Below are 15,262 nucleotides of genomic sequence, written 5' to 3' on the forward strand. Positions count from 1 at the left end.
GAAGTTTGAATATGAATATGAACAAATTTCGAAATTTGAAATTTTCAATAAGTTGATATGATAGGTTCACAGGATAGGTGGGATCAAGACTAAACTCTAGGCGTTGGTTTCATCTAATTCGGATAAACGAGTAAAAAGTTATGGCTATTTGAAAAATCAGGGCCAAGCTGTTTTACGGAATAAAAGTGCTACGTCTAAAAGAATACTAGTACTAATGTGGAAATACGAAGACTAATTAATATATCTAATTACTCTACCGTATACTAGTGTAGGAATACTAGTCTAGAAATAATAAACTACGGGAGTATAAAAAAATACGAAGAGAAATACCTTTAGAATGCAGAGTAAGAATTAATTTCAATGAGGAGACGACTTCGAGAAATCCCGCCGAAGAGAAAAGAATATTTTTATTTAATAAACCTAGTCAAACCAAAAGATTGATTTAACCCGAAATAGATGATTTTTTGATGCTCCTACGGATCTATATTTATAGGTGGAAAGAAGGTCTAAAGGTCAATAGCTAGGCAATGTGGGACTAAACATATACGTAAAAAGGAGAAAAGGAGGGACCAAATGCCCATGGGCCAAGTAAATTTCGGTCAGCCCATAGGCAAGCTCGGATGAACAGTGTTTCCTGGTGAATAGTGTCTTTTTTTATGTTTTCAAAATAAACAGCGAAAACAAATATAAACGAAATTAAGCGAATATTTTATATAGGCATATTATATATCAAAATTTTCAGAATAAAATTTCGTACAACATGAACATTTTATTTTTCACAAAGTAAAAACTTTATAATTTTTTTTTAAATTCAATAAAATCCAAATTTTGTCTTTAAATTTTTGGCACTATTTTTCTTCTGACTTTTTTGGGGGGGGGTGTCATGTTACCTCCTCTCTTTCTTGCTTGGCAAGTATATTGTCATGAAAAAAATTGTGGTTGAAATCTTGTGCCAAAAATAAAATTCAAATCAAAAACCAAAGGAAAAAAAATCAAATGCCACATTCATTCAAATTCTTTATAGTTGAAGAAGTCATGTTATCTTCTCTCACTGATTTTAAATGGATGAATTTGAATTCAAAAGAAAATGGAAAAGTCATTTTATTCCCTCTCATTCAAAAGTTTTAAAAAAGTTTCAAATTCCAATCAAGTTTCAATCACTCAAACAAACAAACTCTCAATCTAATAATTATATTAACATTCCAAAATTTGTAATTTTGGGATGTTACACCTCTACTTTGCAGTTCTTCCTCTAGATCACCACAAACTATTTCCCGGTGCTTAGGCGAAGCCCTGCAGGAATAGATCACCACCATCACCGGCGCACCGTCACGCTGCCGGAGAACTCATCTACTTCCCCGTCTCTCTTGCTGGATCGATAAGGCGGGGGTCGTCATCGAGCTGGACGTGTGATGAACACAGAGGTGTCGTCCATTCGACACTAGATCGGGATGGATCGAGATGGGACCGTGGGACGAATCGTGATGAGATCGCGGGACGGGTTGCGATTTGAATCGCAAAGATGTTCCACTACATCAACCGCGTTATATACGCTTCCGCTTAGAGATATACAAGGGTATGTAGATTCACTCTCCCCTCTCGTAGATGATCATCACCATGGATAGGTATTGCGTGTGCGTAGGAATTGTTTTCCCATGCTACGTTCCCCAACGGTGGCATCATGAGCTAGGTTCATGCGTAGATGATATCTCGAGTAGAACACAAAATAGTTTGTGGGCCTTGATGTTCAATTTGCTTCCCTCCTTAGTCTTTTCTTGATCCGGCGACATTGTTGGATTGAAGCGGCCCGGACCAACTTTACTCCTACGCTTACGAGAGACCGGTTTCATCGATTAACATGCAACTTGTTGCATAAAGATGACTGGCGGGTGTCTGTTTCTTCAACTTTAGTCGAATCGAATTTGACCGAGGCAGTCCTTGGACAAGGTTAAATAGCAATTTGTATATCACCGTTGTGGCTGTGCGTATGTAAGATGCGATCATACTAGATACCCATAGCAGCCACATAAAACATGCATAAACAAATTAGAGGACGTCTAACTTGTTTTTGCAGGGTATGCATGTGATGTGATATGGCCAAATACATGATATGATATATTGGATGTATGAGATGATCAAGTTGTAATAGTTAAATATCGACTTGCACGTCGATGGTACGGCAACCGACAGGAGCAATAGGGTTGTCTTTAAACTAAAATTTGTGCTTGCAGATGTGTTTACTATATTGCTAGGAAGTAGCTTTAGTAGTAATAGCATAGATAGCATGACAACCTCGATGCCGGCATAATGATGGAGATCATGGTGTGGCACCGGTGACGATGAAGATCCTGTCGGTGCTTTGGTGATGGAGATCAAGAAGCACAAGATCATGGCCATATCATGTCACTTATGATTTGCATGTGATGTTAATCCTTTTATGCACCTTATTTTTCTTAGAATGAGGGTAGCATTATAAGGTGATACCTCACTAAAATTCCAAGATAAAATTGTGTTCTCCCCGACTGTGCACCTTTGTGACAGTTCGTCGTTTCAAGACACCACATGATGATCGGGTGTGATAGACTCAATGTTCACATACAACGGGTGCAAAATAGTTGCACACGTGGAACACTCGGGTTAAACTTGACGAGACTAGCATGTACAGACATGGCCTCGGAACACAAGAGACCGAAAGGTCGAGCATGAATCATATAGTTGATATGATCAACATGGAGATGTTCACCACTGAAACTATACTCAACTCACGTGATGATCGGACTTGAGTTAGTGGATTTGGATCATGCGCCACTCGAATGACTAGAGGGATGTCTATTTTGAGTGGGACTTATTAGTAATATGATTAGCTAAACTCAATTATCATGAACATAGTCAAAAGATCTTTGCAAATTATGTTGTAGCTTGCGCTGTAGCTCTACTATTTTTGATATGTGCCTAGAGAAAATTTAGTTGAAAGATGATAGTAGCAATTATGCGGTCTGGGTCCGTAAACTGAGGATTGTCCTCATTGCTACACAGAAGGCTTATGTCCTTAATGCACCACTCGGTGTGCTGAACCTGGAGCAGCATCTGTGGATGTTGCGAACATCTGACATACACGTTTTTTGATGACTACATGATAGTTCAGTGAGTAATGCTTAAACGGCTTAGAATTGAGGCACCGAAGACGTTTTGATCGTCACAGAAGATGCGAGATGTTCCAAGAGATGAAATTGGGATTTCATGCTCGTGCCCTTGTTGAGAGGTATGATACCTTCCGCAAGATTCTTTGTCTACCAAGTAAGGGAGAAAAGCTCAATCGTCGAGCATGTGCTCAGATTGTGTGAGTACTACAATCGCTTGAATCGAGTGGGAGTTAATCTTCCACATGAGATAGTGATGGTTCTCCAAAGTCACTGCCACAAGCTACTAGAGCTTCGTGATGAACTATAACATATCAAGGATAGATATGATGATCCTTAAGCTATTCAAGATGTTTGACATCCCGAAAGTAGAAATCAAATAGGAGCATCAACTGTTGATGGTTAGTAAAACCACTAGTTTCAAGAAGGGCAAGGGCAAGAAGGGATACTTCATGAAACGACAAACCAGTTGCTGCTCTAGTGAAGAAACCCAAGGTTGAACCCAAACCCGAGACTAAGTGCTTCTGTTATGAGGGGAACGGTCACTGAGGCGGAACTACCCTAGATACTTGGTAGATTAGAAGACTGGCAAAGTCGATAAAAATATATTGGATATACCTGATATTGATGTGTACCTTACTAGTACTCCTAGTAGCACCAGGGTATTAGATACCGGTTCAGTTGCTATAGTAACTCGAAATTATAGCTACGGATTAAATGGATACTAGGAAGGGTGAGCTGACGATGTGTGTTGGAAGTAATTCTAAGGTTGATGTGAACAAACATCGCACGCTCCCTCTACCATCGGGATTAGTGTTAAACCTAAATAATTGTTATTTCGTGTTTGCGTTGAGCATGAACATGATTAGATCATGTTTATTGCAATATGATCATTCATTTAAAGATAATAATGGTTAATCTATTTGCTTAAATAAACACCTTCAATGGTTTACTGAATCTCGATCGTAGTGCTACACATGTTCATAATATTGATGCCAAAAGATACAAAGTAGTAATGATAATACCACTTACTTGTGGCACTACCGCTCGAGTAATGTTGGTATAAAATGCATGAAGAAGCTCCGTGCTTATGGATCTTTGTACTCACTTATTTTTGAAACGTTTGAGACATGCAAACCATACCTATTGGTATAAATGCATGAAGAAACTCCATGCAGATGGATTGTTTGGACTCACTTGATTTTGAATCACTTGATACATGCAAATCATACCACAAGGCAAGATGACTGAAGGTTTTGTTTTCCAGTGAGATGGAACCAGAAAGTAACTTATTGGAAGTAATTCATTTGGATGTATGTAGTCCAATGAGTACAGAGGCACGCAGTGGATATCGTTATGTTCTTACTTCACAGATGATCTGAGTAGATACTAGTGTATTTGCTTGATGAAATACACGCCTGAATTATCGAAAGGTTCAAGTAGTTTTAGAGTGAAGTTGAAGATCGTCGTGACAAGAGGGTAACATGTCTATGATATGATCATAGAGATGAATATCTGAGTTGCGAGTTTGGTACACAATTAAGACAAATGTGAAAATTGTTTCACAGCTCATGCCACCTAGAACACCATAGTGTGGTGGTGTGTCCGAACATAATAGCCACGCCGTATTTGATATGGTGCATACTATGATGTCTGTTATTGAACTACCACTGTCGTTTATGGGTTATGCATTAGAGACAACCGCATTCACTTTAAATAGGGCACCACGTATTTCCGTTGAGATGACACCGTATGAACTATGGTTTGGATAAACCTAAGCTATCATTTCTTAAATGTTTGGGGCTGCGATGATTATGTGGAAAAGTTTCAACATGATAAGCTCGAACCCAAAGCGGATAAATGCATCTTCATAGGACACCCAAAACAGTTGGGCATACTTCCTATCTCAGATCCGTAAGAAAAGTGTTTGTTTCTAGAAACGGGTCCTGTTCTCTAGGAAAAGTTTCTCTCAAAAGAATTGAGTGGGAGGGTGGTGGAACTTGATGAGGTTATTGAACCGTCACTTCAACCAGTGTGTAGCAGGGAGCATGAAGTTGTTCCTGTGGCACCTACGCCAATTGAAGTGGAAACTGATGATAGTGATTATTAAGCTTCAGATCAAGTTACTACAAAGCTCGTAGGTCGACAAGGTCGTGTACTGCTACAGAGTGGTACGGTAACCCTCTCTTGGAGGTCATGTTGTTGAACAACAATGAACTTACGAGCTATGGAGAAGCGATGGTGGGCCCGGGTTCCGGCAAATGGCTGGAGGCCATGAAATCCGAAAGAGGATCCATGTATGAAAACAAAGTGTAGACTTTGGAAGAACTACTTGATGGTGCGAGACTATTAAGTGCAGATGGATGTTTAAAAGGAAGACAGAAGATGATGGTGAAAAGTCACCATTAAGAAAGCTCGACTTGTCGCAAAGATGTTTCCGACATGTTCAAAGAGTTGACTATGATGAGACTTTCTCACTCGTAGCGATGCTAAAAGTCTGTTTGAATTATGTTAGCAGTTGTTGCATTATTTATGAAATATTGCACATAGGATGTCAAAACATTGTTTCCTCGACAGTTTCCTTGAGGAAAGGTTGTATGTGATACAACCAGAAGGTTTTGTCGATCCTAAGGATGCTAACAAGTATGCAAGCTCCAGTGATCCTTCTATGGACTGGTGCAAGCATCTCGGAGTTGGAATATACGCTTTGATGAGATGATCAAAGCTTTTGGGTTTATACAAGGTTTGTGAGAAACTTGTATTTCCAAAGAAGTGAGTGGGAGCACTATAGAATTTCTGATAAGTATATGTGGTTAACATATTGTTGATCGGAAGTAAAGTAGAATTTCTAGAAAGCATAAAGGGTTGTTTGAAAGGAGTTTTTCAAAGGAAACCCTGGATAGAGCTACTTGAACATTGAGCATAAAGATCTATAGAGATAGATTAAAACACTTAATAGAACTTTCAATGAAATGCATGGCTTGACAAGTTTTTGAAGGAGTTCAAAATAGATCAACAAAGAAGGAGTTCTTGACTATTTTGTAAGGTGTGAATTTGAGTAAGACTCAAAGACAGACCACGTCAGAAGAAAGAGAAAGGACGAAGGTCGTCCCCTATGCCTTAGCCGTAGGATCTATAGTATGCTATGATGTGTACCGCATCTGATGTGTGCCTTGCCATGAATCTGTCAAGGGGTACAGAAGTGATCCAGGAATGGATTACTGGACAGCGGTCAAAAGTTATCTTTGGTAACTAGTGGACTAAGGAATTTTTCTCGATTATGGACGTGATTAAAGAGTTCGTCGTAAAGGGTTACATCGATGCAAGCTTTGACACTAATCCTAATAACTCTGATTAGTAAACCAGATTCGTATAGTGGAGCAGCAATTTGGAATAGTTCCAAATGGTCGTAGTAGCATCATCTATAGGATGACATAGAGATTTGTAAAGCACACACGGATCTGAAAGGTTCAGATCCGTTGACTAAAAACCTCTCTCACAAGCAAGACATGATCGAATCCCGGAACTGTATGGTTGTTAGATTCATTACAATCACACAGTGATGTCAACTAGATTATTGACTCTAGTGCAAGTAGGAGACTGTTGGAAATATGCCATAGAGGCAATAATAAATTGGTTATTATTATATTTCCTTTTTCATGATAATCGTTTATTATCCATGCTAGAATTGTATTGGTAGGAAACTCAAATACATGTGTGGATACATAGACAACACACTGTCCCTAGTGAGCCTCTAGTTGACTAGCTCATTCATCAAAGATGTTCAAGGTTTCCTGGCCATAGGCAAGTGTTGTCACTTGATAACGGGATCAAATCATTAGGAGAATGATGTGATGGAGAAGACCTAAACTATAAATGTAGCATATGATCGTGTCAGTTTATTGCTACTGTTTTTTTGCATGTCATTGTATCTGTTCCTATGACCATGAGATCATGCAACTCCCAGACACCAGAGGAGTACCTTGTGTGTATCAAACATTGCAACGTTACTAGGTGACTATAAAGGTGCTCTACAGGTATCTCCAAAGGTGTTTGTTGGGTTGGCATGGATCAAGACTGGGATTTGTCACTCCGTGTGACAGAGAGGTATCTCGGGGCCCACTCGGTAATACAACATCACAACAAGCCTTGCAAGAAATGTGACTAAGGAGTTAGTTATGGGATCTTGTATTACGGAACGAGTAAAGAGACTTGTCGGTAACGAGATTCAACTAGGTATGGAGATACCGACGATCGAATCTCGGGCACGTAACATACGGAAGGACAAAGGGAACAACATATGGGATTAACTGAATCCTTGACATAGAGGTTCAACCGATAGAGATCTTCGTAGAATATGTAGGAGCCAATATGGACATTCAGTTCTCGCTATTGGTTATTGACCGAAGAATGTCTTAGGTCATGTCTGCATAGTTCTCGATCCCGCAGGGTCTGCACACTTAAGGTTCAGTGACGTTTTGGTATAGTTGAGTTATAGGTGTTGGTAACCGAAAGTTGTTCGGAGTCCCGGATGAGATCCCGGATGTTATGAGGAGCTCAGGAAAGGTCCGGAGATAAAGATTGATATATGGGAAGTCACCGGAAAAGTTTCGGGCTCATCGGTAGTGTACCGAGAGTGCCGGGAGGGTACCGGGGACCATCAGGAGGGGTGTCACGCCCCGAGGGGCCTTATGGGCTGTGGGAGTATACAAACCAGCCGCTAGTGGGCTGACATAAGGTCCCACTAAGTCCCATGAGGTTTGAGAGGCAAAAACCCAAAGGTGGAAAAGGTGGAAAGGGTTTTCAAGTGGAAAGGAGGAATCCTACTCCTAGTAGGATTGGAGTAGGACTCCTCCACCTCCAATTTCGGCCAAACCTTCAGGGTTTGAGGCTGCCTCCTCCCCTCCCTCCCTCCTATATAAACTAGAGGTATTTAGGGTTTTTGAGACACACAATTTCAGCCACGTGCTACCCTCTCATGTAGTTTGTAGTTCTTCCTCTAGATCGGATTTCTGCAGTGCTTAGGCGAAGCCCTGCAGGAATAGATCACCGCCGTCACCAGCGCGCCGTCACTCTGCCGGAGAACTCATCTACTTCCCTGTCTCTCTTGCTGGATTGAGAAGGAGGGGGTCGTCATCGAGCTGTATGTGTGCTGAACGTGGAGGTGCCGTCCGTTCGGCACTAGATCGGGATGGATTGTGACGTGATCGCGGGACGGATCGTGATGAGATCACAGGACAGGCTACAATTTGAATCGCGAAGATGTTCCACTACATCAACCGCATTACATACGCTTCTGCTTAGCAATCTATAAGGGTATGTAGATTCATTCTCCCCTCTCGTAGATGATCATCACCATGGATAGGTATTGAGTGTGCGTTGGAATTTTTTTGTTTCCCATGCTACGTTCCCCAACAAGTGGTACCGAGATGGTAGGGTTTGGCATAGGTTGTGTCAAGTGTAAAATCGGTAGGGCCGAATGGAAATTGTTGGTGCCACCGATTTTCCTGATTTAGGTTTGGACAGAGATATTTTGTGGAAGAGTGGTTGAGTATTTTTGTTGGCTATCTCTAAGCACTTGAGCAACCAATTCATAATAATACCTCATCCCCTTTTAATAGTATTGGCTTTCCTGGGGACTCAAAGTGATTTCTCACAAAGTATAAAATGAAGAGTCTTCTTGCTTGAATCTTGAGCCAATCCTATTCCTTCCTTCATCACGGGGCATGTCCTCACAATCCTATAGGGAACGCTCTCTATGGACTATACCTGAAAATAGACTAGGTAAAAGTGTTAGTCCAAGAGACAATGTATGTTTTCATGAATTATCAAAACCACCAAGGGAGCATATGTGCTTTCAGTCCCCCCTTTTGGTAATTGATGACAACATACAAACAAAGCTTCAAATAAAGACAGGCATTAGAATATGACAGCTTTGAAAGATTCATGACTAGTACAAGCTCCCCCTAAATGTGCGCAATGCCTTTTAAAGGATAGTTGCTTTGGACTACATGGGCACACACGTGGTACAAGACAAGCCATATAAATATTGGCTATATGCATCAAACATATGTGAATGAAGAATATCCATGTTCAAGACTCATTCTTGCAAACAATATGTGAAGGAGACAAGATATCATCATGAACAAGGATATGATGCACATACTTACCTTGAGGTTCTTGAGCATCTTAGCAGTAGGAGAAAACTTGGGAAAACAAATGTCAGATAACAAAAGTGTACTCTATTGTAAAGATGCAATGAGCTTCAAAAGTACCAACATATGGAGAACATATTGAAAATAGGATTTGCTTATAGATATGTCTCCAAGAGAATCTGGTACTTTCTCCCTTAAGAATGAATATGTAAGAATTTCCTCCCCCCTGAAACATAGCATGTAGATATTGGGAGTAGGTAGGGTAAGATCAGTTCAATCCAAAGATAGTGAAAAGCAAATCAGTGATATATAAAACAATTTTATCTCTCTCCCCCTTAATATGTAAGGTTTGATAAAGCTCCCCTTTGGCACATCTCCCCTTAGGCACACCTTCCTTTAGGAACATATATCTCCCCATTTTGATATTTCTCCCCCTTTTGTGTAAGCTCATTGGTGATATTTCTCTCCCTTTATATAGGCTTATTGGAAGCTTTGATATTTCCCCCCTTTGCGTTAATTTACAAAAACAACGTCACAAGGCAAGGGCTCATTGAGAGAAAAGGGATCCTTAATTCTTCTCTCCTTAATAAGGTACACTTGAATTTGATTTTTATCCCCCTTAATAATTGATAAGAGTTCCTTGAACTATCTCCCCCTGGGTTAGGGATCCTAGATGATTCTCCCTCTTATATTGTATGGGATCACTAAGGTTTTCTCCCCCTCAAATGTTTTGTAAACACATTTTGTTTCCCAAAATGTTCAATAAGATCTTAGAAGGTCAATCTTTCTCCCCCTTAGGAAAATGTCCAGAAATAACCTAAAAATCATAGTGAGTGATAAGTTTTGGAGTCATCGAGGCAATATGGTTCGGTAGAACCGAGAATGTTAATGGGCCACTCGAAGAAATCGGTTGGATCGAGTTTTCCAGATCGGTGAGACCGAGTTGCAATGAAAATCAACTCCTTAACTCAAGATAGACAGAAAATATCCTCAGACTTTGAAAAAGAAAATATCCAAATATTTAAAAAGAAATAAGAGAAAACAATTTTTTTGTGTTTTTGAAATATATACATGCATGAAGATGAGAGTTGTATGGTTCCAAGAAAGCATGCAAAGACAAATGTGAACCATTCAAGAATCTCCATCTAGATGTGGGGTGGTGACTAGGTCACCTATATTAGAGTATATTGACTTGAGGAGTCAAGCTAGAATGCTTGATCATAGGTCATATTCATCGTTAAGCGCAAAATGGGGTTACCATATTTTGATTAAGCTTTGTTAATGTCTTCATATCACTTGAGTTGCTTTACCTCAAGACTTGGTGCAATGATTTATCAAGGATATGAGTACATACCTTCGAATGATGTTGATGACGTGGAATGTAGGTGAACTTGTCGTGGATGCTCAAAGTTAATGAAGATCATCTTGAGTTGGGACCTATCCTTGTCGTTTTGGTTCACTTTCCACTTACAATGGTTAGTCATGCAAGGAAGAACATAATGTATCCAAATGACATGAGTGAATTTCATCATCATATAATTGTCAAAGATATGATTTTGTTGTCTTCTTCCTCCATCTCCGAAGAAGGGATTGTTGATACTTGGCTATGTCAAGATTTCTTTTGATGTGAGTTAATGTCAATCTTGTGGAGTTTAGTTCTTCCAAGTACCTACAAAAGTCTAGATGCAATACAAGAGAGCATAGTTTTCCAAGATATAAGATAGTGACATATCAATGGCATCATGGAATAGACAATTAAGCTCAGGCCCTTGCATGCATCCGAGGGAGTCTAGTCGAGTTTGAAGCATCAATGATGTTCAACTCACTCCTCAGATGACAAAATAATTTCTCATCAAGTGGTTTGCTAAACATATCACCTAATTGTTTGTTGGTACGAACATTCTTAAGATCTATATCTCCTTTACCAACATGATCATGAATGAAATGATGTTGCACTCGAATATGTTTTGTTTGAGAATGTTGCACAGGATTATAGGAAATTTTAATAGCACTTTCATTGTCACACAATAATGAAACATTTCTAACATGAATGCCATGATCCTTAAGAGTTTGAGTCATCCATAGTAATTTCTCACAACATGATCTGGCGGCTATATATACAACTTTGACAGTAGATAAAGATACCAAGTTTTTTTTCTTGGATGACTAAGACACAAGAGGTCTCCCAAGAAATTGACATGTACCCTATATGGATTTTCTATCAACCTTGTCTCCCACATAGTCCGAGTCGAATAGCCAACAAGATTAAAAGAAGATCCCTTGGTTTACCATATGCAAAAGTTTGGTGTATGTATTAGGTATCTCATGATTCTTTAAACAACCAATAGATGACATTCTTTAGGCCCCACTTGGTATCGGGCACATATGCAAACACTCAACATGATGTCAGGATGGGAGGCAAATAGATGTAGCAATGAACCAATCATTGATCGATTAAATCTTTGATCAACCGGTTTGTCCTCCTTAGTGAGGTCAATATGTCCACTAGTAGGCATGGGGATTCTCATACATTTGCACTCTTGAATATTAAACTTCCTCATTAAGTCCTTGGTGTACTTGGTTTGAGAGATAAACGTACCTTCTCTCGATTGTTTGATTTGCAATCCAAGGAAGAATTTTAGCTCGCAGACCATTGGCATCTCACATTTCTCTAACATCAACTTTCCAAACTTCTCGCTATAATGTGGGTTAGTAGAACCAAAGATAATAACATCCACATATATTTGGCACACAAATAGTTCTCCATTAACTCTTTTAGTGAATAAGGTTGTATCAATTTAACCAATTTCAAAACCCTTTTCTATAAGAAACTTTGTTAGGCATTTATACCAAGATCTAGGGGCTTGTTTAGGACCATATAAGGCTTTACGAAGATTGTAAACATGATTATGTTTCTTGGGGTTCACAAAGCCGGGAGGTTGTTGGACATAAACCTCCTCCTCAATTTCACCATTCGGAAAAGCACTTTTGATATCCATTTGGTAAAGAGTAATATCATGGTGATTGGCATAAGCAAGAAGAATGTGAATGGATTAAAGTCTAGTAATGGGGGCATAAGTCCCACCGTAGTCCATACCTTCGACATGTGTGTATCCTTGAGATACGAAACACGCCTTGTTACATACAACTTGTCCATCTTCATATTGCTTGTTCCGAATCACCCATCTTGTACCGATGATGTTGTGCTCGTCTTCGGGCTTTTCAACAAGTGTCCAGACTTGATTCCTCTCGAAGTTGTGTAGCTCTTCGTGCATGGCATTCACCCAATCCGGGTCTTGAAGGGATTCTTCTACCTTCAAAGGCTCAATGCTAGAGGTGAAATAATAATGGGCGCAAAAGTTAGCTAAATGAGATTTAGAGTGAGTGATTCTCCCGGTTTGTATGTCACAAAAGATTTGATTTAACGAATGATCTTTGTACACTCTTGCTCGAACTCGTGACAACTTCTTCTTTTTGGATGGTGGATCTTCTTCATCATCATCTTCTTACTCGTTGTCGCTGACGGTGTCATTCCCTAGAGGTGGTGGTGGTGAGGAAGGTTGAGGTGGATCATCATGTTGTACTTATTCCTCCTCTTCATCATGTCGTGTACCGCTTGTGGATGCATCCATCTTATTTTGTGGTTCACCTTGATGCAAAGTAGGAGCTTTCACTTATATTGATGAAGTACTTTCCTTCATCTCCATGGGACGAATCTTGCCGATAGGAAGATCTTGGATGGCTTCCGAAGGTTCCTTATCTCCGACATAATTTGACAATTTTTTGACTTGCGAACCATTAGATTCATCAAACTTCACACCTACCGTCTCTTCAACTTTTCGGGTGAAGTTGTTGTAGACACGGTAAGTGTGAGTGTTTGATCCATAACCGAGTAGGAAACCTTCGTGAGATTTAGGAGAAAATTTAGTGCGACGATGCTTATCAAGAATGTAGCACTTGGAGCCGAATACTTGAAAGTATCCAAGTTGGGTTTTGTTACCACTGAGTAGCTTATACGCCATTTTATCGAGAAGCTTGTATAAGTAGAGTCAGTTCATGGCGCGACAAGCTGTTTCGACGGCTTCTGCCCAAAAGTGTCTTGGCGTCTTGTATTCGTGAAGCATCGTTTTGGCCATCTATATGAGAGGCCGGTTCTTCCTCTCAACAACTCCATTTTGTTGAGGTGTGTACATCACCGATAACTCATGTGAGATACCTTCTTCCTCAAGAAAAGTATCCACATTAGTGTTCTTGAACTCTTTTCCGTTATCGCTCCGAACTTTCTTGATCTTCACTTCAAACTGATTTTAGGCTTTTCGAGCAAAGTTCTTGAAGATCTTTTTTACCCACGACTTATCATCAAGAAAGAATATCCACGTAAATCTGGAAAATCATCAACAATGACTAGACCATAAGAATTTCAACTGAGGCTCTTGTAAGTATTGGGACCAAAAAGATCCATGTGAAGTAGCTCAGGTGGCCTTCTTGTAGTCATGATATTCTTCATGGGATGACTTCCACTGACTTGCTTTCCTTCTTGACAAGCACTACAAAGTCTATATTTGTCAAAGATAACATCTCTAGCACCAATTATATGATCACCTTTGATGAGCCTGTCAAGGTTACGCATACCTACATGTCCTAACCTTCTATGTCATAACCAACCTTTACAAGATTTTGCAATAAGACATTTACGGGGTTTGGATTTTTTAGTGAAATCGACAATGTATAGATCACCTCTACGGATACCAGTAAAGACCATGTTATGATTGTCGCTACAAACCACTTGGCAGTCAATTTTCATAAATAGCACATTGAAACCAAAGTGTGCTAGTCTGGATACGAAAAGAAGATTCTAGCCAAGAGATTCAACAAGCATGACATTTTGAATGGAACTATCATGAGATATGGCTACCTTACCAAGACCAAGTACCTTACGCTTGGAGTTGTCTCCAAAAGTCACATACCTTCAAGGTCCAAGGTTTGGTGTGACCTCATGGAACATGTTTTTAACTCCGGTCATGTGATCGGTGCATCCACTCTCAAGAACCCACTCCTTTCCTCCGACCATGTAGTTTCTAAGGTTCGCCACGAGACTAAGGTTCCTCATGGTCTTCTCATACTCATTGGAAAACTCTTCATCTTCATCGTAGTAGCCATGCTCCACATTGTCGTCGTCGAACGAAATATCCTCATCATAGGAAACAAGAATTTCATTAGAATTTTGACTATTACAGCGTTCATATTTATGCATGCGAATGGCTTCAACAATGACATTGTTAATGGTAATGACATGTCCTTTAGCATGCATGAGGTCACGAAGCTCAAAAAGGCATTTATCAGAATTAGGATCGGTTGGCTTCATTTTGTGAAAGGCAATGCATTTATGTAAAATGATCTCAACATTTTTTAGTGAATAGTCGAGATATCTTTTTTCTAAGCTTTCCACATAGTGTAAGCGAACTCAAAATTTTGCATTCGGTTAAGCACATTTCTTGGTAGTCCTCTAATGATTAGATATACAGTTTTAAGATTTCCAAGCATATCAAGTTCTTCATCATGAGAAGGATGCAAAGGATCAATGGGAGGCTCATAGCGATATTTAACTTACTTGCGCAAATGAAATTTATCGAATATATCAAGCATGTCATCTTTCCATTTTCTAAAATATTCCCCATCAAGAATAGGCACTCTACAACTAATATGCCCCAAAATAGGTACATCCACCTTGCTCTGAAACCAATTGTGGGATCGATAGAAGAGGTATCTAGAGGAGGGGGTGAATAGACTACTTCCATAAATTAAAATACTAGACTTTTCCCAAACTAATGGTTGGCAGATTTTAGCGATTCTAAAAAGTCTAGTGCACCCAACACATGCGAGTCAACAAATATGGCAGCGGAAACTAAAGATTTTGCACATGTAGTAAGGAGCGGAGTTTAGGAAGATCAAACACAAATAAGTTGA

Source organism: Hordeum vulgare, chromosome 4H (assembly GCF_904849725.1).
Source record: "Hordeum vulgare subsp. vulgare chromosome 4H, MorexV3_pseudomolecules_assembly, whole genome shotgun sequence".
Lineage (NCBI taxonomy): Eukaryota > Viridiplantae > Streptophyta > Magnoliopsida > Poales > Poaceae > Hordeum > Hordeum vulgare.